The sequence below is a fragment of the Rhodnius prolixus genome, unplaced genomic scaffold (assembly GCF_049639745.1).
Source record: "Rhodnius prolixus isolate KJV_2025 unplaced genomic scaffold, Rpr scaffold_19, whole genome shotgun sequence".
Taxonomy (NCBI): domain Eukaryota; kingdom Metazoa; phylum Arthropoda; class Insecta; order Hemiptera; family Reduviidae; genus Rhodnius; species Rhodnius prolixus.
In genome coordinates this window covers 698,407-719,778 of record NW_027411584.1, presented here as the reverse complement: position 1 = coordinate 719,778, position 21,372 = coordinate 698,407, and the positions used below count along the sequence as shown (strand labels likewise).

The following is a 21,372-nucleotide window of genomic DNA, read 5'->3' as shown; positions in this document are numbered from 1 at the left end:
TGGAATTTTGTTCTCTTATATACTTTGTTTTTCTCAATTATAAACTATAGTTATTTTGTGCACAGTTCTATAAATGTAGAAGATCTAAAGGGTTGAAAATTTTTTGGGTCATGAAATTCTGTAAAATTGTGGCCGTTCTGTATCTCCCACTGTGAACCACGTATTGGCATGGAATTTTGTTCTCTTATATACTTTGTTTTTCTCAATTATAAACTATAGTTATTTTGTGCACAGATCTAAAAAGGTAGAAGATATAAAGGGTTGAAAATTTTTTGGGTCATGAAATTCTGTAAAAATTGTGGCCGTTCAATATCTCCCACTGTGAACCACGTATTTGTATGGAATTTTGTTCTCTTATACACTTTGTTTTTCTCAATTATAAGCTATAGTTATTTTTTGCACAGACCTATAAATGTAGAAGATATAAAGGGTTGAAAATTTGTTGGGTCATGAAATTCTGTAAAATTGTGGCCGTTCAATATCTCCCACTGTGAACCACGTATTGGCATGGAATTTTGTTCTCTTATATACTTTGTTTTTCTCAATTATAAACTATAGTTATTTTGTGCACAGATCTAAAAAGGTAGAAGATATAAAGGGTTGAAAATTTTTTGGGTCATGAAATTCTGAAAAAATTGTGGCCGTTCAATATCTCCCACTGTGAACCACGTATTTGTATGGAATTTTGTTCTCTTATACACTTTGTTTTTCTCAATTATAAGCTATAGTTATTTTGTGCACAGACCTATAAATGTAGAAGATATAAAGGGTTGAAAATTTGTTGGGTCATGAAATTCTGTAAAATTGTGGCCGTTCAATATCTCCCACTGTGAACCACCTATTCGTGTGGAATTTTGTCCTCTTATATACTTTGTTTTTCTCAATTATAAGCTATAGTTTTTTTGTGCACAAATCTATAAATGTAGAAGATATAAAGGGTTGAAAATTTTTTGGGTCATGAAATTCTGTAAATTTGTGGCCGTTCAATATCTCCCACTGTGAACCACGTATTCGTATGGAATTTTGTTCTCTTATACACTTTGTTTTTGTCAATTATAAGCTATAGTTATTTTGTGCACAGATCTATAAATGTAGAAGATCTAAAGGGTTGAAATTTTTTTGGGTCATGAAATTCTGTAAAATTGTGGCCGTTCAATATCTCCCACTGTGAACCACGTATTCGTATGAAATTTTGTTCTCTTATACACTTTCTTTTTCTCAATTATAAGCTATATTTATTTTGATATGATATGTAAATGAGATGCCTTTAAAATAGAGTTAAAAAATAGTAATGTAATAAAAAAGCAAAAAACCAGCTAGTTTAAATTAATATTAAACCTATGTCTTAACGAATCATTTCTCAAGAACGCAACGGAACAAAAAATGGATATTATTAAAAAAATATATTTATATATACAAAAAAAAAAAAAAAATTAAAAAAAAATGAAATCCTATCCACAGCATAAAATAAACTACTAAAGTAAAATGTTAATACTCTTAGAATTAAAGAGCGTACAAAAGAGAAAGGGAAAAAGATTAGGAGTATAGAGATAACGAGAGCTCTGCTTTCTGAAGCAGATAATGAATGGATGTCATTAAAAAAAAGGACAGGAAGATTTAGCTATGGATTGGGTTGGAGGAGGTAGAAGAGGTAAATCTGTATTAAAAACGTTTTGTGCTGCTCCCTGGTAGCTGTAAGCTGGAATTATATATATATACATATTATACGCTGGTAATACTTTTTGATACGGTGAAAGAGAGTGTTTCTAACCTCTATTAGATAAATGTCAACACCAGCATTCCAAACTTGTTAATATGTCTTTGGGAATTCTCTTGGGTCCCTTATTTTATTTTATTTTTAATTCTAGGATGTTATTTACGTTTCAAGTCAATCTCTAATCCTGTATAAACAGTTTTATCTAATTAAGAAATTCCCCCAATATTTTTTATTTGTTTCTGTAATTTTGTTGTTAGGAATAATTAAGATTAAAGAAATACCCTATCACAAAAACTATTACGAATAGCTTTATTTATTTGATATAAATGGTAGGTTTAGTTTTTGTTTGTAATTATCAATCTTTCTTTATCAATTATCATTTAATTTTATGGGAAAATATCTGGTGTCGTTGGCTTACTCTTGCTACATATTCTCAACGTGATAATTGTTCATCTTTTTATGGGTGACTGTTTTGGGATGAAAGATAACCGTAAACTTCCGTCGTTAAGTTTTTTTACTGATTTCACTGATGCTAAAAAGATTTAGATCATGTTCAAGGCTGTGGAACATATTTTATAGAAGTTGATACAATTATTTACCTTGTATTTATTAAAAATTGTAATTTGTTTTTCCATTGTTAAACTTTTATAGGTTGGTATGTCTTCTGTCCAGATTGTTTAGGCACTGAGTCGATTTTTTAAAATGTACTTGTTAGGAACATTTGTAGACTTAAAGCGTGCTTTCGATTCGGTTCCTCTCTCTCAGTTGTGGAGTAAATTAAATGGTATTGGTCTTAATGGCAAGTTATTGAGAATAATAATGTCTATTTATAATGGCACGAATATTGTCATCTCGCAAGATAATTCCTCTTCTTCGGAGATGCCGTTTACCGAGGGAGTTTTACAGGGAGAAATTTTAAGCCCGCTACTGTTCTCCCTCTATATTAACGATATTGTATGCTTCTTTAATAGTAATGGGTCTTCAGGTATTGATTTTGCTCCTAATAAAAGTCTGAACATGATCTTATACGCGGATGACATTGTTATGCTGTCTGGTACCAGAAATGATGCACAGTGTCAATTAGATTTGTTAGAAAAGTATTGTCAGATGTGGGGTTTAACTGTGAACGTTGATAAGACTGTTGTTCTTCCCTTCCAGAGAGGTACAAAAATGGGTGATATTAAACATTTATGTTATAAGTCATCTAAACTTAATTTTGTGAAAAAATTTACTTATTTGGGTGTCGTGTTTACAAGTTCCCTAAAATTTCGAGCTGCATGCGATGAGTTTATTAAGAAATTTAATGTAGCAAATTCAGTTGTGATAAATATTTTAAGAAGGTGCAAGTCTGATAAGTGGTCGACTAAAGTTGGTTTATTTGACTCACTAGCAGAGAGTGTCCTGCTTTATGTATCTGAGGTGTGGGCCTGTAACTACACCGATCTAATAGAAAGAGGCCAAATTTTTGATTTGATCAATCGATTTTTCCTCATTAATACCCTAAATCGATTTTTCCTCATTAACACCCTAAATCGATTTTCCTCATTAATACCCTAAATCGATTTTTCCTCATTAATACCCTAAATAGATTTTTCCTCATTAATACCCTAAATCGATTTTTCCTCATTAACACCCTAAATCGATTTTCCTCATTAATACCCTAAATCGATTTTTCCTCATTAATACCCTAAATCGATTTTTCCTCATTAATACCCTAAATCGATTTTTCTTTTTAGAAAAACTGATTAAAATAAAAGTTACAGATCCACATACTCCTGTGCAATCGGAGCACTAAGTGTTTTTTAAAGAAATCAATCATTAGAGCTATGCTTTTTGATGAAACCATAAAAAAAATTCGTTTCATTAAAGTGTTTACTTCAAGTTGGCCAAATTTTGATGTGTCCTCCAGCTAGAACTCAAAAGATCTTTCAAGATCTCAAAACGGATATTTCCCGGTGAGAGATCTCAAAATTCTTAAAATATACACTCTACATACTTCCTCTTCCTTCCTTAAATGGTGCATAGGCAAACGCACAAACCAAGAAATCTTTATTTCCCTATTCTGCTGACGAACATTTAAAACCAAAAGCTTCTATACAAGGACACCCCATAAATCCAATTGTGCAGCTCCCCCCCCCTGGACTGGAGGAGTATTATAGAGTTATCCCTGGACTCCCTATATACAGGACGACATCGTATCTCATCCTCTTCTCCGCCTCTCTCTCTCTCCGGGTCCAGAGTATTACTTCTATCTCAATTTTCTCTTTTCTACTTGTAAACACCAGGCTGACACCTACACTAATTTATAGAGTATCTGGAGGAAGGGAAGTGCCCCAGGGCTAAACTGGAAGGATTAATCCTTGATTTAATAAACTAACCCAGGCTACCCCTCCGCCAGACCCATCCTTTTCAATATCCGGTCTAAAAAGGTTACTCTATCCCATCACGAGACCTTGTTTCATACTCTGACACACTAACACACACATCTATATATATATTTAGATGGAAGTAAACATTGGTGTCTAAGTCAAACTGAGCAACGTGCTGTTGACTAACAACTCTGACTGTAATAACTCACTTAGTCCCCGGGTCCATTCTATTTTTAACCTTTCTATTCGCTTTTATCCCAGTGAATTCCCTTCGTTTTCTAGCAATAAATCTGGATTGCTCACTCACAGACTTCTCTCACTACTGTTCCCAACTGTTCTAACTTATATGCTGCCTCCAAACTCTAAGGATGTGAAGCATGTTTACTTCTTTGTTCTAACCAACAGTAATTAATATCCTAGAATCCCACAAAACATCGGAGGCAAGAGGTAGTTGTTGTACCAGCAGAGATTATACCTGGGGGTGTGTCCCAGTTTCCTCTTTGAGTAAACCACTTCTTACTACTCTTTCACCTAGCTGGTTGAGAAGTGAACAAAAGGGGGCCATCCTTGGAATGAATATCTGGGGATGTTCTGGCGAGAAAACTGCGTGGGGTATATCGGGGACCAGGGAGTCCTAACTGCTTGTAAGTTAATCCTCGAAATAGTGGAATATTGAATATTTATTAAATAGTTTTCATTCAATCACATAACCCAATAATTCTATTCGGACATGAACGAATTTCCGAAGCTCATATCCAGTAAAACTATTCTGTTGTTCATTCTGAAGAACGGTCATGTCCAGGCCACAAAGAGGTTTTAAGAATTACACGATAGGTTTCTAGGAATAAATGGCAATGCATGTCTTTAAAAAAGTCCCTATATTTTTTCCAGATTGTTTAGAATTTAATTATATTAGTGAGTTGTTTTGTTTGATTCCTTTATTCTAGAATAAAGTGTAAACTTTTTTGAAATTATGAAAAGATTTTCTGATTTAGAAAATGAAAACTGAGTTTAGAATACCACATTTTGAATGATACCAGGGATTCACCATGATTGGTCCATTTACAGGCTAGTGTTGCTTAGGTAACCTAATTTCCACCAACCAATTGTTAATACTATTTTTATTTTAATAATTTTTTTTAACGTAGCAGATAAATTTAATTGACTAATCTATTTTGTTTCAGTTTGTGTTGATCAACATTTGAGGCAGACGGATGTTTTTACGAGCTGTACTCGTATTTTTTGGTTAATAAAGAGTATTATTATATTTATTTGTTTGTTTCATTTACTTTTCTGTTGAAACACTATTTAGTTAAGAAAATCAATTTAGGGAAAACAAAAAGCGAATTTTCCGAAGTGCACATAAAAAAGACAAAGACATGGTGTTGTTTTAAGCATTAAAATGGTATTAATGTGGCGAAAAGAATGTTTCCATTCGTCAAAAAACATAAAAGATCATTTGTCAATATAGACATGCATGAAGCATTTAAAAAAAAATACTGCATTTCGTTTAGTGTTGCACGAGACCGAGACGAGGCGAGACTTTATGCAGTCTCGATCTCGGTCTCGGTCTCGGTCGCTCAAATCTCGGTCTCGGTCGCTCAAATCTCGATCTCGGTCTCGTCGAGATATCTCGGTCTCGGTCTCAGTTTTTTTGAATTTTTGTTTAAGTATTAAAAGCGGTTTGCTATTAATAATCTTTTCAAAAAATGTTATTATTTTTTAATAATTATTTTAATTTATATATTGGTAATGAAAATGTGTGTAAAAGAAGACAACTACTTACACTTCAATGCATCATATATTACTATTACTGTTATATATCTTTATTTAATTTCAAAAAGATGTTAAAAACGCGCCCAATGAAAGACCCAAATAACATATCTGCCTGTTATAACAAGTCGATTCGTGAAATAAAAAATACACCTCCCAACAAACTTCCCGCCCCATTAGTTATGGCTGTTGGTGAAGATAAAGAATCTGATGATTCACCTTTTGACGACGACGACGACTGCATCAATATTTTTGCACGATTTGCTCAAAAATCAGCAAATATCACCGAAGCATGGAAGACAGAAATAATTAATTATACCAAATTAGACCAAGCACCAGTAGACGTTGACATTTTAGAATGGTGGAAAACACTTGAGAATTCCTTCAAAAATTTGTCTAGAATGGCGAAAGATATTTTTAGTATCTGTGCAACTTCAGTGCCATCGGAAAGATTATTTTCGCAAGCTGTGATGATAATGATCAATAGAAGATCTTCTCTAACTTCTTACTCAGTAAAAGCTCTTTTATGTATCAATGCTCAGGCAAAGTGTATCTTAAAAACGAAAATAGTGCGAGACCTGCGAAGCTAATGAGTATTGTGGTACTGGGTTCGATTCCCGGTCTTAGGCCTTGGATTTTATTTAATGGTTAAAAAAAGAAATTTACAGTAAAGTATGTTTGCTAGTCGCCTCCGTCCACGACACCTAATTGGTAGTTGGACGTAAAGCCCCGCCTGAAAAAATAGGCGATTACTTTACTTTGCTTACTTGACTTATGTAATTCGAAGTCAAATTGATGTAGTAATATTGAACATATATAATAAAATCATAACTTTTAATAATTAATTCAATACCCGTAATGATTATTTATTAATAAAGAACACAATTTTATAATTTTGTAGCTAAAAATTAATATTTGAAAAACCGAGACGAGACCGAGATTTCTCGACGAGATATATATCATGTCTCGATCTCGGTCTCGGTCTCGGTTGCTCAAGTCTCGTCTCGGTCTCGTGCAGCACTAATTTCGTTGAAAAAGTAATTGGATCCAGAGTGATTGATAACATCGTTGACTTAAATGCTCGTAGTACGCATTATTCTCACATCAGAGATATTGTTTCGTTAGTTTTGATGCAGAGAATTCGACTTATAATATAATATACAAAATAATAATTCGTCTTTATTAAAAAAAAACGCTTACAAAATAAATGAAATACAAAATACATTATTATAGACATACCTCACTGGTCCAATTCGACTTATGATTTTGTTACAGTTGTGCAGACAGCAAGTGTAGTCAGAAACAGAAATGAAAGTCAAATTCTCTGCACTAAATTGATGGTAGCAATCTCTATTGATGGATGAATATCCAAAACATGCGAGCTAAAATGGGCAACATCAATGATAATATTAAATTTATTTGTTCAACATTGTCAATACAGCTTAATAAAGCTATTTTAGCTGTTGGATTATTGAGATGGTGATACATTTTATGAAAATTATTCAGCATAAGTCATTCAAACAATGGTACTCAGGTGATTAATGTTGATGGCCAAGATTCTAAGACTTTTTATTTTCCCAGTCATCAAGCTTTGGGCACCATAATTATTTAGAAAACAGATGTTTGATGTTGGGCATTATCTAGAGAGGGATTAAGTGATAGGAAATAGGTCCATCCAGCTGCTTGAAGCGAAGCCTTTAAGGGAGAATTGAGGCTGTATCGTTTTGGGTGATGGATGTATCTGCAAATATCTGCTCTTTTCAAGTGTCTTCCGTCAAAATCGCTCGGAAGTAAACAGAAATTTTACACTTTATCAGCCTTCTTGATTATTGGCGTTTTCATCAACTTTACACTTAACCCTTTTAAGTCGCAGTGACTTCAGCAACCATTGTAAACTATTGCCAAACTTAAGCTATTTAGTAATAACATCGATGTTCACCATGGAATTATTTATTCCATTAATAAGTACTTCATCTTTATCTCAAGATAGCTGCCTTAAGAGTCAATTATATTTTCATAGCGACGTCAGAAGTGTATTTTCCTTTCCCAATTTTGTTAAACTGCTCAGATAATGGCTAATTTTGCTTCAAAACAACTTATGTGGGCCCAGAACCCTTTATGCAGCAAAGGGCACAGTACCTGAACAAAAATTGCTTTTGAGAAAGAAGTAGGGTATTGAAGATACTTAATTGGTGTAATCAACACATTTCATTAATCGTAGTCAAACTGGAACTTACGAGGTCTGTAAATTAAGTAATGAGACTGAGTTTTTAAAAACTTTTTATACAAAAAGAAGCACAATTCTATATTGTCACCTCTTCAAAATAACTTCCTTCTGAAGCCACACAGCGCTGAAGACGTTTCTTCCACTCCTCATAGCAGTGCTCGAACTCCGATACTGGAATAGCCTTCAGCTGGCCGGTTACAGCCGTTTGAATGTTTTCGACTGTCCCAAAATGAGTTCCCTTGAGGTGATTTTTCAACTTCGGGAAGAAAAAAAAGTCACAAGGACTCAAAGTCAGGCGAGTAAGGTGGCTAAATATATTTATAAATATATTATATATTTAGCTCGCATGTTTTGGATATTCATCCATCAATAGAGATTGCTACCATCAATTTAGTGCAGAGAATTTGACTTTCATTTCGGTTTCTAACCACACTTGCTGTCTGCACAACTGTAACAAAATCATAAGTCGAATTGGACCAGTGGAGGTATGTCTATAATAGGAGCCACAGGAAATTCATCAAGAACAAGTTGGATGTTGCATCACGATAATGCTCCTTGTCACACAGCAATTTCAATAAACCAGAGTTTTTGGCCCTGTAAAAACATTCCTGTGGCTCCTCAGCCTCCTTATTCGCCTGACTTGAGAGTCCTTGTGACTTTTTTTCTCTTCCCGAAGTTGAAAAAATCACCTCAAGGGAACTCATTTTGGGACAGTCGAAATCATACAAACGGCTGTAACCGCTCCAGCTGAAGGCTATTCCAGTATCAGAGTTCGAGCACTGCTATGAGGAGTGGAAGAAACGTCTCCAGCGCTGTGTGGCTTCAGAAGGAAGTTATTTTGAAGGTGACAATATAGAATTGTAATTCTTTTTGAATAAAAAAATTTAAAAAAATCAGTCTCTTTACTTAATTTACAGACCTCGTATTTCAGTGCAATTAGATCAGCCGTATGTCGGTTTAGCGAGTTGTCCACGACAAAATTCTGCTCATAAAGATATATTTAAATTTCATTCATAAATGCTTAAAACGTCACAGGATAATTTCCTTTTTTTTAAAAAAATAAAATAAATATTTTGATACTAAACGCTCATAAATTATAACCCATAACATAAAATACAAACATCACTTTAGATTAACCTAGATTTAATGTTTCTTTAACTATGGTGCCAGAATATTTTAACTTTATTGGTTAAACGCCAGAACTATAAACAGTTCAACGCATAGGACAAAAAAATAACCTCCACTGGCAATTACACAGACTTATATCGGTAACATAAAAAAGAATCTAGATAATGTAGTATGTGGTAGGTTTGGAATCTGTTGTTGTTGATTCTGTTCGTTAAAAATAATGATAAGAATGTAATCTCTGATTCCGTATCAAGAGCCAGTAGGGAGAGAAAATAAAGGAATCATTCCTCTATTTAATGGCCTTTAAATTGACCTTATAAAATGAAATAAATGAATAAAATTAAATAAAATAAAGCCGGCTCAAGTCCAACTTTACAGTTTTAACCTTCCTTTACGATTTTAGAATGATATTTGGATATAACCCAATTTTATGTTATTTAAAGTTATTTTTGATGATAATTAATTCTAATTGGACAACGATTTTTTTTGGTGTACAGCTTCTTTATGATGGCTTCGTTCTACGAGTATTTTTAAAACGCAGTAACCATTAACTTGTTGCTAATATGGATAGTTTAGCACATCCGTTTCAATAGAAGCTCTTGGTTATTCACCAAATAGAAAGGCTATCATCTCCAACGATGACGACCATCATGAGTTAGCGTCATACCCAATTAATAGTTGCAGACCTCTCTCCTCCCTACACTGGATGGTCAGATGTTGCATCTCCTCCGAGGGAGGGAGCACTGTTGAATCGTATGGAAGATAGATCGAGGCCACGACAATCTTCTTGACCTCCTCTTCCATACCGTAGCCACACCTTTATTGCAGTCTGGTCACTGAAACAACATCGATAACACAGGATACACCGATGAAGTGAATTCGAAGCGAAGTCTTCGGAAAAGGATTCGAGGAGGGGGTAGTTTGAGCGGATATATTCTCTATTTGTGATACTAAGGCTGTAATTTTAAATGAAAACTCTATTACAAAAATTTTGTTACGATGAAGACATCCTTTGTTCAAGGATTAAGGGGATTTTATTCTATTCCCGGGGATGGCCTATGTAAAATGTGAGGATCATACTGAGGATATCAGCAAGATGTACATTTGTTATTTCTGTGTTTACTTGTCAATGCAATGTGGAGACATAGTGAACCATGGGTTCATGAAACATTGATCGACCATAATGGGCGGCACATGTCTTCTCCCCACAGGTGTTATATTAGCACAGATATCCTGGAAGTTGTGTCTCTCCATCTGTCTGTCGGTTCTTCTGTCTTGCACTCTCTCTCGCACACATTTCTCTACTGTCAAGTAGTGACGTCATTACTTTCAATATTGTATAATGCAGGAGATTAATGTATATGCAGTGCTTTTACCTTAGCCTAAAATGCGTGTATTTGCCTCAATTCACTCACTACTTGCCTTGTACGACAACCACTAAATCCACATTTAGGGCAAAGATGTTTTAGATTTTCACTTCTCAGTTTAGCTTGATGTTATACCATTGTATATAGACATATTTGCAAACCACAGATATAATACAATCAACTGAGTAACTACTGATATACACTAGTTCATTAGAGAGAGAGATTTCAAGTCAACTTGATGGCTGACAATCGATCCAATTGTTTTATCCTGTTATGCCTTCCACATCTTGAGTGGTTCAGCTTGTACTACTGTTATAATATTTATGGCTAATTTAATCATCGATTTATTTCTTTCATTAATTAAAAAAAAGTTGTGGTATTTCCTGGTCTCCTGAGAGGGAAGCAACTACTCGCTCTCCAGTCTAAGTTTGTCCCTCCACTTCCGTTGACTGTTGTGAAGCCATGAAAGGAAGCAGAAACTAGTGTTCAGAGTTAGGTACTACCAGTTGCGGCTTGTGGAATATCAAACAGGAGAAGAGTGTTCCATGCTCTAATCTCATTTGCTGGCCATAAACTAAGAGAAAATTCTCAATTGCCAGACTAGAGGCTTATTATGTCTGCCCTAAGTTGGTCTAATATGAAAATCTCCTTCCCTTATCGAATTGACCAGAGTTTTCCCAACAAAACGTTTTGTGCTAAAATCACCAATGATCTTGAAGGTATACGAGGTGTGGCTATTAAATAACGAGACTGATGCTACTACAGAAGAACTATGTATATGCCAAATTCTAACGACCGACAGCTGTGCAGCGTAAAGCCTTCTCTTTCGATTGCAGCGTCTCACGTGATTGTACAGAAATCTGTCTGACCGGAACCATCGTTTGTGTAAGAGGTGTTAGTTTCGTTTTGCCAAAAAACATGATACTACTACACATGTAGTAGAGCAACGGATTTCTTGAAATTTCACATGAAATTTGGTAAAACCGCTACTGAAACTTATCTTTTACTAAAAGAAGTTTATGGTGATGAATGATAATTACGTGCGCGAGTTTTTGAGTGGTTTAAGCGTTTCCAAGATGGCCGAGAAGACGTCGGAGATGATGACCTCCCGGGTCGCCCTTCCACGTCCAAAACGGATGAAAATATCGATTATAATTAATCAACATTACTACCGTGAGGTACTTGCTTAACTCCGTGAAAGTGTAAGGAAAAAAACGATCCGATTTGTGGAAGAACAAGTCATGGGTTCTCACACTGCACTGTTTGTCAAGACTTTTCTAGCCAAGTTCAACATCCCAGTTTTAGGCCATCCGCCTTATTCGCCTGTCCTGGCCCCATGTGACTTTTATCTGTTCCCCAAAGTCAAATCTGCATTAAATGGAACACGATTTCAGTCCGTTGAAGCTGTGAAAGAAAAAGCGGCACACGTCATGCAGTAACTCACAGAAAAAGGCATGGAGCGTTGTAGGGATAGGGGAGAAGTGTATACTGAAGGTGATAGTAACTAAATATGTATAAATTTAAAATAAAATGTTTTACAGCAATAGCCTCCTTATATAATAGCCACACCTCGTAATAAGGTCAGATATTGCCAACTAACTATTGCAATCAAGAAGCAAACAAAAGGAATGTTTGCTCCTCCTGCCACAAATCAGTCTCACCCTGAGGAAATATTTGCTGAGTCTAAAAAAAATGCATATACCAAATTAAATTGATAAGGTTATTCAACACTGGTCAAGATCACAAAGATTAGACTTGTGAGTCTAGTTGGATGGATTTTAAGAATCGTACGCTGGTTCTAAGAAACAACTTTTCCAGCTAAAAAGCTCCAAGCTCTGTTTTATGGCAGGGTTGCACGAGGAACAGCTATCAGGTCTGTGACATTGCGCAGGGAATCAGGAAGTCAAATGCCCAGCACCGAAAAAAAAGCCATCCTTCGGCACAAACTTAAGTACTAGGTATACCATAAAAATCTTCCACCAATATATCACATTTGAAGGTGGAAAAATCTTAGCCTGAGGAAAATTACACTAAGAGAAGGTCAAGTGAGTTTTTCCTTCAACAGATTTTGTTTTCTTCCATTTTCATGGCGTCTAAAAACAATATCTTATCTTAAATAAGAAAAATGAAAGTAAAAAATTCAAGACTTTCATTTTTATAAAGGCATCTCTCTTTTTCTTGGTTATACACTGTCGTGGTTGGTTCTTGTAAAAATCTAAATTTAATCAAAACTGATAACCGTAAAGGAAATTGCGACGGAATTTCTTTTTCCTCACTTTACCCACTTTAAAATTAAATTGTGTTTGAGAAATGCTTTTACAGAAGGGCGCAAGGAAGAGTAGGGGGGAGGAAAAAAGATTACGATTGAAAAGCTGGAAAGAGGATAAATTAGGTTGTAAGATTGGTAAGATGGTACTTTTTTCTTTCTATTTTTTTAGAGTAGTAGATCCTTCTACTTCTTCTTTGCACGTCTTTCGCTGGGAAAAGAAGGCAAGAGAGGAGCATGGTTGTGAGGTGGAGAAGGAGAAGAGTGGAAAACAAGGCTGAGGATGAAGAGGGAAGAAACACTGTTGAGAGAAGAGTGGCACAGCGAGGAAAGATGACTTAACGCTTGAACGAATCGACCCGACCATCACCACATTGCGGCAAAGATTGTCCAATTTAGCAAATCGACCGACTCTCCACAGCGAATTGTTTAATGGCCTCTTTTTGCGGGAGGGAAAAAAAATTACCAACAATTCCATACTCTTCAACTAAGTTTAACTTTAGCACTCAAAAAATGTTATCGTACAATTACCTTTTTTCTTTTCTTTTTTCCACGCTCTCTCTTCTTGTGAAAATTCACAGTTTACTTGTAAAAATGGTCTTCCAGCTGGGAAAAAAAGAAAAGCTAGTGTGAAAACACATCTTTTTCTTAAACATCTTAAGTAATTACACTTCCGTGGAAAGAAGTTGACTTTATATTGTACATGGTTCAATAAATAATGGCTGGAAGTGAAACTTGGACAGAACTCCGCTAAAATCAATATTCTCTGGAAAAATTTCACATCAAAGTGAGTGCTTAGGGAAACGTTAAGTCGAAACCCAAAAGATAATCCATTTAGCGACTGCGAAATGAATAAGAAGATAATGAATACTACACTTGTGAAAGAACCGTACAATATACAGGATGAACCAGTAAGTATTGTCCACAGGCCTACTGTGTGTAGCATCCAAGAGTGTAAGTTAAGTTGTTTAATTCATTGAAACCTCTTTTAGATGGACCAGTAGTCAATTTTTTAAGTAGGCTGTCTTAAAATAAGGAAGTCAAAGGTTACAAATTGCACTTGAAAAAAAAAAACTGAAATATTTGATAAAATGTTAGGAAATATTTTAAACAAGTGCTATTTTTCGTGAACACGTTTTCTTGTAAAACAAACGTAATTTCTCCTACGAAGATAAAAGGAATCCAGGAAAATGATATACCACGTTAGAAAGCCCACATTAGACAAGGAAACTTTTACATAAAAAGTGCCAGCGCCTAGGTCGGATAATGGTCAGACATAAGGGCCTAATGAGTTTTCTTCAAAAATTTCGATTACTTTTATTTTTCCAGTATCCAGGAGGAAGATTGAGGCTGTTTGGAGAATAACTTATGCTTATAGGAATTTATTGATCATTGAAAAGAAGGGAAAGGGCAGCTAAATGAGGCCATTGGATGAAGAAGACTGAGTATTCAGGGTACCAAAAATCGATCAACAGCTTGGGCAACCCCAAGACAGGCTCCCTGAAACACTGTTTACAACAGGATGAAAAATTAATGCCAGTTTCAGTCATGATAAACGAACTTTCGACCTAGGTACTAGGTCATCTTCAGGACTGTGGAACATATTTTACAGTGTGTTAACAATTATATTACCAATTAATTATATTACAATGAATATGTATAATGTAACGAAAATTTACAAAAATATTTACCTAATTGACAATATATTGTTTTACATCATTAGAGAGTTGGTGTGTCTTCTGTCTTGTCTGTTCATGGACTGTGTGATCGGTTTTAACTGTGTTTGGTTGTAAGGAAGTCAGTGTTACCAATTGTCACAAGTATTTTGTAGTAAGTTGGCAGTATACAGGGCCGGATTTATCTATAGGCTAACTAGGCTTCAGCCTAGGGCCTCAAGATCAAGAGAGGCCTACATTCAAATTGTTAGCAAAATTAAAATTACACTATTCTAAAAACAGTGAACACTAAAACACTGTATTAGTAATGAACTATCACAGTAGTGATGTATTTTATTATCTCTCATGTAATTTACAAACTTAAAAATGGAAGGTGAAAGGGCCTCATAAGTGGAATAGCCTAGGGCCTCTTTTCATCTAAATCCGGCCCTGGCCGTATATGTTGTTTAAATTGTTGGTATCAGTTTTGAAATTTAGACTGTTTTTCTGCCTTAGATATGTATATCATTTTCTCGGTCGAAAGCTCGGCATAATAAAGTTTATAATGACTGAAATTGGCAGTTATTTTTTTCATCCTATTGAAACTATGATTCAGTCACCAAAAATAATGAACAGTAAGTGAACGTCAAAAAATGAAAACCCCTTGTAAACCATTGTAAAAAACTGCAAATAATATTGGGTATTTCACGTAATTTCATTCTAATTTGGATCACATTATTTAATTGCTATTAACTTTTGATGCAGGCTCATTGATGCAGTTTTTTTTTTTTGCATGCAGTTAGCGCGAGCAGGTGCCCTTTAATCTGCTTAGTGAGGAACAAATACTTTCTTAATCTATCAAAGAGCTTGCTGCATGTAAACTTGCAAACTATTTCAGCCGACTTAGCGCAGGTGGTACACTTGCCTTGAGTAAAGCGGAAATAGGAGGCATTCCAAACACTAAATTTCCCTGCAATCACCAACAATCACTTGCTGTCAGATCTATTATCAATAATGGAGGCGATCTCAGTGCCAATAAAGCGATGATTACACTTCTCCATCAAGTAAGAGGGCTCTCCAACATTACTAAGTTGATAAACTAATTGCTAACAACTAAGTGCTAAACAACTCTTATTAGAGTGAAGAAGGAAAATTATACCACGATTATAAAGCGCGCTAGAAAGTACAATATTACTTCAAAGTTAATCACAGTTTCATAATTTTGTAGAAGATAAAAAATATAGAGGGGAGTAAAAAGAAATTGTAATAGAAGCAAGTTATTATCCCATAAATAAATTTAATGGGATTATCAACACGCAGAAGATATTAGCTCTATTTAAGATCAAGAGATCTAATGACCCTAAATCCTTATGACTCAGTGATTACGCAACTAATTGACTGAAATTAAGAAATAACAGCATTAACTTACTGTGTAAAATGAAAGTAATTAGAAGCAGACAAATTTTTTAATTTCTTTTCAATTCTTAAAAACTGTAAAAAAAAAACTCGAAAATACATCGACATTTTGGAGACACCCTGAGAAGTCAAAGGCAAGAACCGTCACAATCTTTTTTTAATCAACATATTGACACACTGATGCAAACATTTTCAGTTTTCGATTAATATTATGTTTGGACGAGGCTACAAATAATAATAGTTGGTAGGAGCCAACTTCTACTCTTGGCCCTCCCCGTTAGAACTTGTATTTTTAGTTTTGTATTTCCACCCATCCTCTCGTTAGAAGATTGAAGACAATCTTGCAGATTTTCGATTCTGAGTTTCCTGTTGGAGGGTGAGAAAGAGAAACCTTTCGAAAAAGGAACTCAGATTGGAGCGAGAAGGTACATTTACCTCGGAGGAGTGAATGGTCATGTAGTACTGAAGGAAACCTCAAGCAGTTTAAAAGGTAGTGGCCATAACAAAAAAGAAAAGAATTTTCTTTCCACTTCCCTACACGAACGTGAAAAAGTGATTTTCACGAAGAAAAGTGTGTTTATTAAACCAGCCATCAGGTCTATGACTATCTGAGACAAAGTTTAGCGAAACTTACAAAACCGAAAATCATATCAGCTTAAATTTGATATTTGGTTGAAAGATCACCAGTTGGATAGAAGAAACGAGGTTTAATTTTGATGAATTATTTCAGAATAAAGCATTTATCCTTATCTACATCTCAGGATATCAAGGAATTTACGGCAACGAAAAGGCTTAGTTGGCAATTTGTGGGTTCTTCTCAGAGCTCTGTATTGCCCATCGTTAGCTACTGATGAGCTGCCACATCAAAGAGTGGGCACTCTACAAGATATGAACATGAGATAAAGTCAACTTAACTTTCACACCTAGACAAAGAGATCTGTACAGAATGTTAAGACTAAAGAAATTTTGAAATTATAATATGATTTAAGGAATTAAACACTTGTTTAAAATGAAGGTGATTTGGAAGGCTGAGGATCAACAATGGGGAATTGAAAAAAAAAAAAATTTGGGTACGAAGTTGGGTAGCGTGTTACCCTGAAGGAATGTCGGGGAAGGTTTTATGCAATGCAGAACGAGGGTCTCAAGAGAGGATGTACTTTAGAGAAACAAGTTTACGAACTACATATATTAGAGATGGTACTGTAAAGAGAGACTGCTATGTTTAAGAGTAACCAGTATGAAGATCTAATGCTAGTATTGTATAAGAGATTGGGTTTCTAATCGTGAAGGACTAGAGATTCTCTCGGTCCTATGCCTTACAGCACCCTTTTTGAATTATACGATGAAATGAATGCAGTGATAATTTACACGTTTACAAGGTTACAATGTTAAACAATAGTTATGTAGAAATATTACAGCATCCTGTAATTAGACATTTAAACAATCTCCATTCTATTAAACCCTATCTTAATTTTAAGCTTCTAAAATAATAAAAGTAAATACTTTTATTTTAATCTTTTTTGACATTTACATTTCACAAATAGGCTTACCATTTTATCTTTATCAGAAAACAGACGCTAAAAATTTAACTAGGAATTAGTTTTTATAAACTGAGCAATCTGCAATAAAGTTTTACATAATCTTCCTTACAATTACTGAGTTTACAATTCAGCTTAAAATTGAATTTATGTTTAATTACAATGATTAAATTCTATTTCATATTTATTGCTATTTATTAAAACTCAAACAAAACGTCGTCTACAGTGATTTAAAATTTAAAAAATATTGATTATTAAATCTTTTGATTTTTTTGCTACTTTTTAAACCTACAACATACCTTACATTCCCCTGCCCTAAAATAAACTTCTCCAGCCACATCTGAATGCAGCTCACAATCAAAATCAGATTTATTTAATGTATGGCACAGAAATTGTAATCGAAACTGAATCAAGTTATAAGTAAATGTGATAATTTAATACGAAATTACCTTCATATCTGCAGGAAATAGATTCTTCAAGGGATTTACTGGAGAAAGTACTGTGCCAGGAAGATACATAAACTACAGTACACCTAAGCACTTCTAAACTAGGTCCTGAAAAAAAGAAGGAAAAGTGAAAAACGATGGTCAACAGAAAAACAATGGAGAAAATTAATGTAGTAAGCTAGTGCAAGAATCATTGAGTGACAGAATTCTATTTTGAGGTGACCCTGGCACATTTTTAAACAGCATGCATTATTTTTTTTTTAACAACCATAAGACCAAATGTAGTAATTTTCATGAATTCAAAGATTTTTTGTTTTTCCTACCTTACAGCCACTGCTCCAACTGTGATTTTGTGAAAATCTTTTCAAGAAACAAGAACATATGGGCACATGAATGAATCTAAAAACCTTTATTTTCTTAAGATTCTATGTGGTGATGAAATCGACCAAATTGGCTTCTTATTTATTATATGAATATTCACATAAAATTTGTTTAATAAAGTATAAATATAAAATCTATTCTGAAATATAAAAATTTAATTTTCAAATTGCCCATTCATTTAAACTAATATTTTAAAGAAGGAATCCAAAAGTAAGCTGCACACAATTAGCTTATTGTTAAGTATCTTTCAATTGAAATCAATAACGATTTCTTGAAATAAAAAGTCCATTCAACTTCTTTAAACAAAAAAAAAATCTAAAAGACAACTTATTAAACGAAATGAAATCAAAATTTACTTACCTTAATTTCAGTATCTCCATTTTCAGATTTTCTTTAATGCCATACTGTAATTGTAACAATAATGTTTTTCTATGATTAGTTTTCATCAAATTTAACCCTTTTTTTTTTTATTATTTATTAATATAAAGAAATATTTCTAATAAAGCAAATGAAATCCTTTAAATCGAGGGATATATGTAGGTGACGTCACTAGAAGAGTCTGGAACAAAGTAATATATATAGATATATTTTGGAATAAAATTCAGAATATTTTTTTTACAAAAATAATTTACTTTAAAAAAAAAATAGAAAAAATTACTCAAAGTACAGAAAAATTAATAAATTTAAGGTTACGGACTTGAAGCTGGAATTAGAAAAAAAGTTTCAAATATTTTATTAAATAACTACTAAATTTATATTTTCTTTTTAAACTTTAACAAACAAAAAAAATTAAAAATTAAATTTTAAAGTAAAATTTCAGTAATATTAAAAATATATTAATGTATATACAACTTACAGCATCCTCTCATCTTGTAAGGTTGTTACAAATGCGCCCCAAATAGCCAAGTTTCTCGTGACGTCTTGGCCTTGGATTATACTTGAAATGTAAGTGATTTTAATTTAATAATTATCAAATTAATATTTAAGATATATGTGAAAATTTTTATTACAATTGGTAGAGCTAATTATAAGCAATAAAACAAGTATACTTTTATTATGTTTTATGATGGATTATTGCTTTATAAATTGTTGGAATAATTGGATTATGTGAACTAGACCTGGTGTGAATCATATATAATTAATAGTTTATTCAATGATAATAGTTCGATCAGTTTAATCATTGTATCATGTCTTAATCTATCTAATAGTGGATATTTTAGTAATTGACCACTTTTTTGGTTCGTATTAATGATGGATTAACTTTTTTTTAATGAAGTCAATTTGGGCTAAGGGGGCATTATATTCGATCCATAATGGCGGACGATGAATAAGCTAATTTCGTAAGTGTTAATCAGTTTTTTGGTTCTAAATTGCTAGTAATCTTTAAGACATATCTATAATATTATTCTATTTGTTTCTAAACATAAGTTTTCTTTAAATTATTATGTAAATTAATTATATAAATGTTAAACAATTCTCTTTTAATTTTTTGTTATCCATTTTAAAATGAAATTCTAAAATTAGAGGATCATTTTTGGGTGTCTTTGAAGTTAACTGAGTGCATTTTTCTTAATTTTTATTTAATTAGACTTTTTTTTTAAAGATGTATTGAGTTTATTGATTAATTTATGGGATATTAATGACCATCTTTACTTTTCTGTAAGAATTTTTTTTTTTTGTAGCAATCTTTTTAAACTTACAAATGAACAATTCGATAAAATATTTGTCTTTAATTGTTAAGCACTAAAATCAGTTTTATTTTATTTTCTGGTTTTGAAGTTCTTTTTTTTGACGTATCGTTTAAAATCATCTTCTTAATGTAAAAAAGACAAATATTAAATATTAAATATTAAGCCTAGCAAACTTATAAATCGTCCACCAGTCTGCGCTATGTCCGAAACGATTATAAATTTTAACTGTGGTTAGGTTATAGTTGATGAAATTTTATTAATATCTAATAATTAATGGCTTCCTTTTAACGTACCTTTTTTTTTAATTCACAACTCTGGTCTAAATTCTCATTCAAGATTCCTTCAAGATGATTTGATTCTTTTACCTTTTTCTTTTCTGTGAAGTAGATCCATCACCTTAAGAATGTCATGAACACTTTAGAACAGTTCTTCTTTTTTAGAGTGATCACTTGAACTTTTTTAATAATCTTTTAACGAAAGATAAATCTTATGTATGTTAAGTCACCAATTAAATGTACATTATAAGAAAAGAAAATCAAATATTAGAATAATCCTACCTGACACAAAACCGTTGCTTGATTCTACTTTGAGACATTACTACCTCTTGAATAATGGTACCAATTTACATAGACTTGTCTAAAATTAAAACTAAAACCTTTCTAATTTCAGGTGCGCGAGTGAGTAACAGTGTCCAGTGTGGATTCCTTGTTGCAATAGTATGTCAGGTGACTGCTGTGTGACCATTTGGAGGTTTTATTCTAACCTTACATTAAGGTAAGATAGAAACAGTTTATAGTAGGTTAATATTTTTTAGCGAGTCTAATTAAAGGCTGAATTTAATTGAAAAATGTATCAACCACCTCTTCGAGAGTTATATTTTATTATACTAAACTCTATAGATGTAATTAATCTCTCATAATTTAAACACGAATTTTAAACTATGAACTTAATTTGATTGATTGGAAGAAGATTGTATTGAAAATCAATTTGTTCGAACAAACTTTGGTGTACTTTCTATGGAACTTTACTATGCAATGTTTACTGCGTAAGAATGATTTCTTTGTTTCACATATGAACAGGTAAGTGTACAGAGAGCAATCTTAACTTTTGCACAGCTTCATTAGATTAGAGCATGGTACTTATCCTGAAACCCCAAACCTTGCAACCAATAGTATTGTGTAGATCCCTTGTTATTCTATAGTGAAGAGAAAAAACAAGCTCCAGGATTTTCAACCTGTTTCTAGTATCTCTTTTGTACCCCCAAAGTGCTGTGTCATGAAATCACTAATTATGCAACTTTTTCGCCCAAACTCTGGCCTGTGGTTTTTAGCCAGCATTACCTACTTACCCCCTTGACGCTCCTCCACAATCTAACAATGCTCTTCTCTTTCCTGGGCG

At 33.4% G+C, this 21,372-nt stretch overlaps 1 protein-coding gene and 2 long non-coding RNA genes across 12 annotated transcripts in view; 2 read left to right on the top strand and 1 right to left on the bottom strand.

Moving 5' to 3' along the window:
* LOC141448291 (uncharacterized) overlaps positions 1–5,357 on the top strand; it is a 41,993-nt gene extending 36,636 nt beyond the window's left edge. The window contains exons 2-3 of the long non-coding RNA XR_012454934.1: positions 5,082–5,169; positions 5,271–5,357. This is a non-coding gene — a long non-coding RNA (uncharacterized lncRNA). The remainder of the gene's footprint in view (positions 1–5,081; positions 5,170–5,270) is intronic.
* LOC141448315 (uncharacterized) overlaps positions 1–20,669 on the bottom strand; it is a 251,436-nt gene extending 230,767 nt beyond the window's left edge. For all 6 annotated transcript variants that reach the window (XR_012454957.1, XR_012454953.1, XR_012454958.1 and 3 more), the window contains exons 1-7: positions 20,532–20,669; positions 20,268–20,441; positions 19,140–19,220; positions 18,644–18,842; positions 17,906–18,010; positions 13,379–13,453; positions 7,099–7,241 (exon numbers count right to left, since the gene is read on the bottom strand). This is a non-coding gene — a long non-coding RNA (uncharacterized lncRNA). The remainder of the gene's footprint in view (positions 1–7,098; positions 7,242–13,378; positions 13,454–17,905; positions 18,011–18,643; positions 18,843–19,139; positions 19,221–20,267; positions 20,442–20,531) is intronic.
* Positions 20,630–21,372, top strand: part of LOC141448309 (transducin-like enhancer protein 3-B) — a 263,733-nt gene continuing 262,990 nt past the window's right edge. For 2 of the 5 annotated variants that reach the window (XM_074116605.1, XM_074116607.1), the window contains exon 1: positions 20,644–20,748. The gene's annotated coding sequence lies outside the window, so the exon portion shown is untranslated. Of the gene's footprint in view, positions 20,749–20,838; positions 21,054–21,372 lie in introns of those variants that run through there. The other 3 variants (XM_074116603.1, XM_074116606.1, XM_074116604.1) reach the window with 3 other exon arrangements.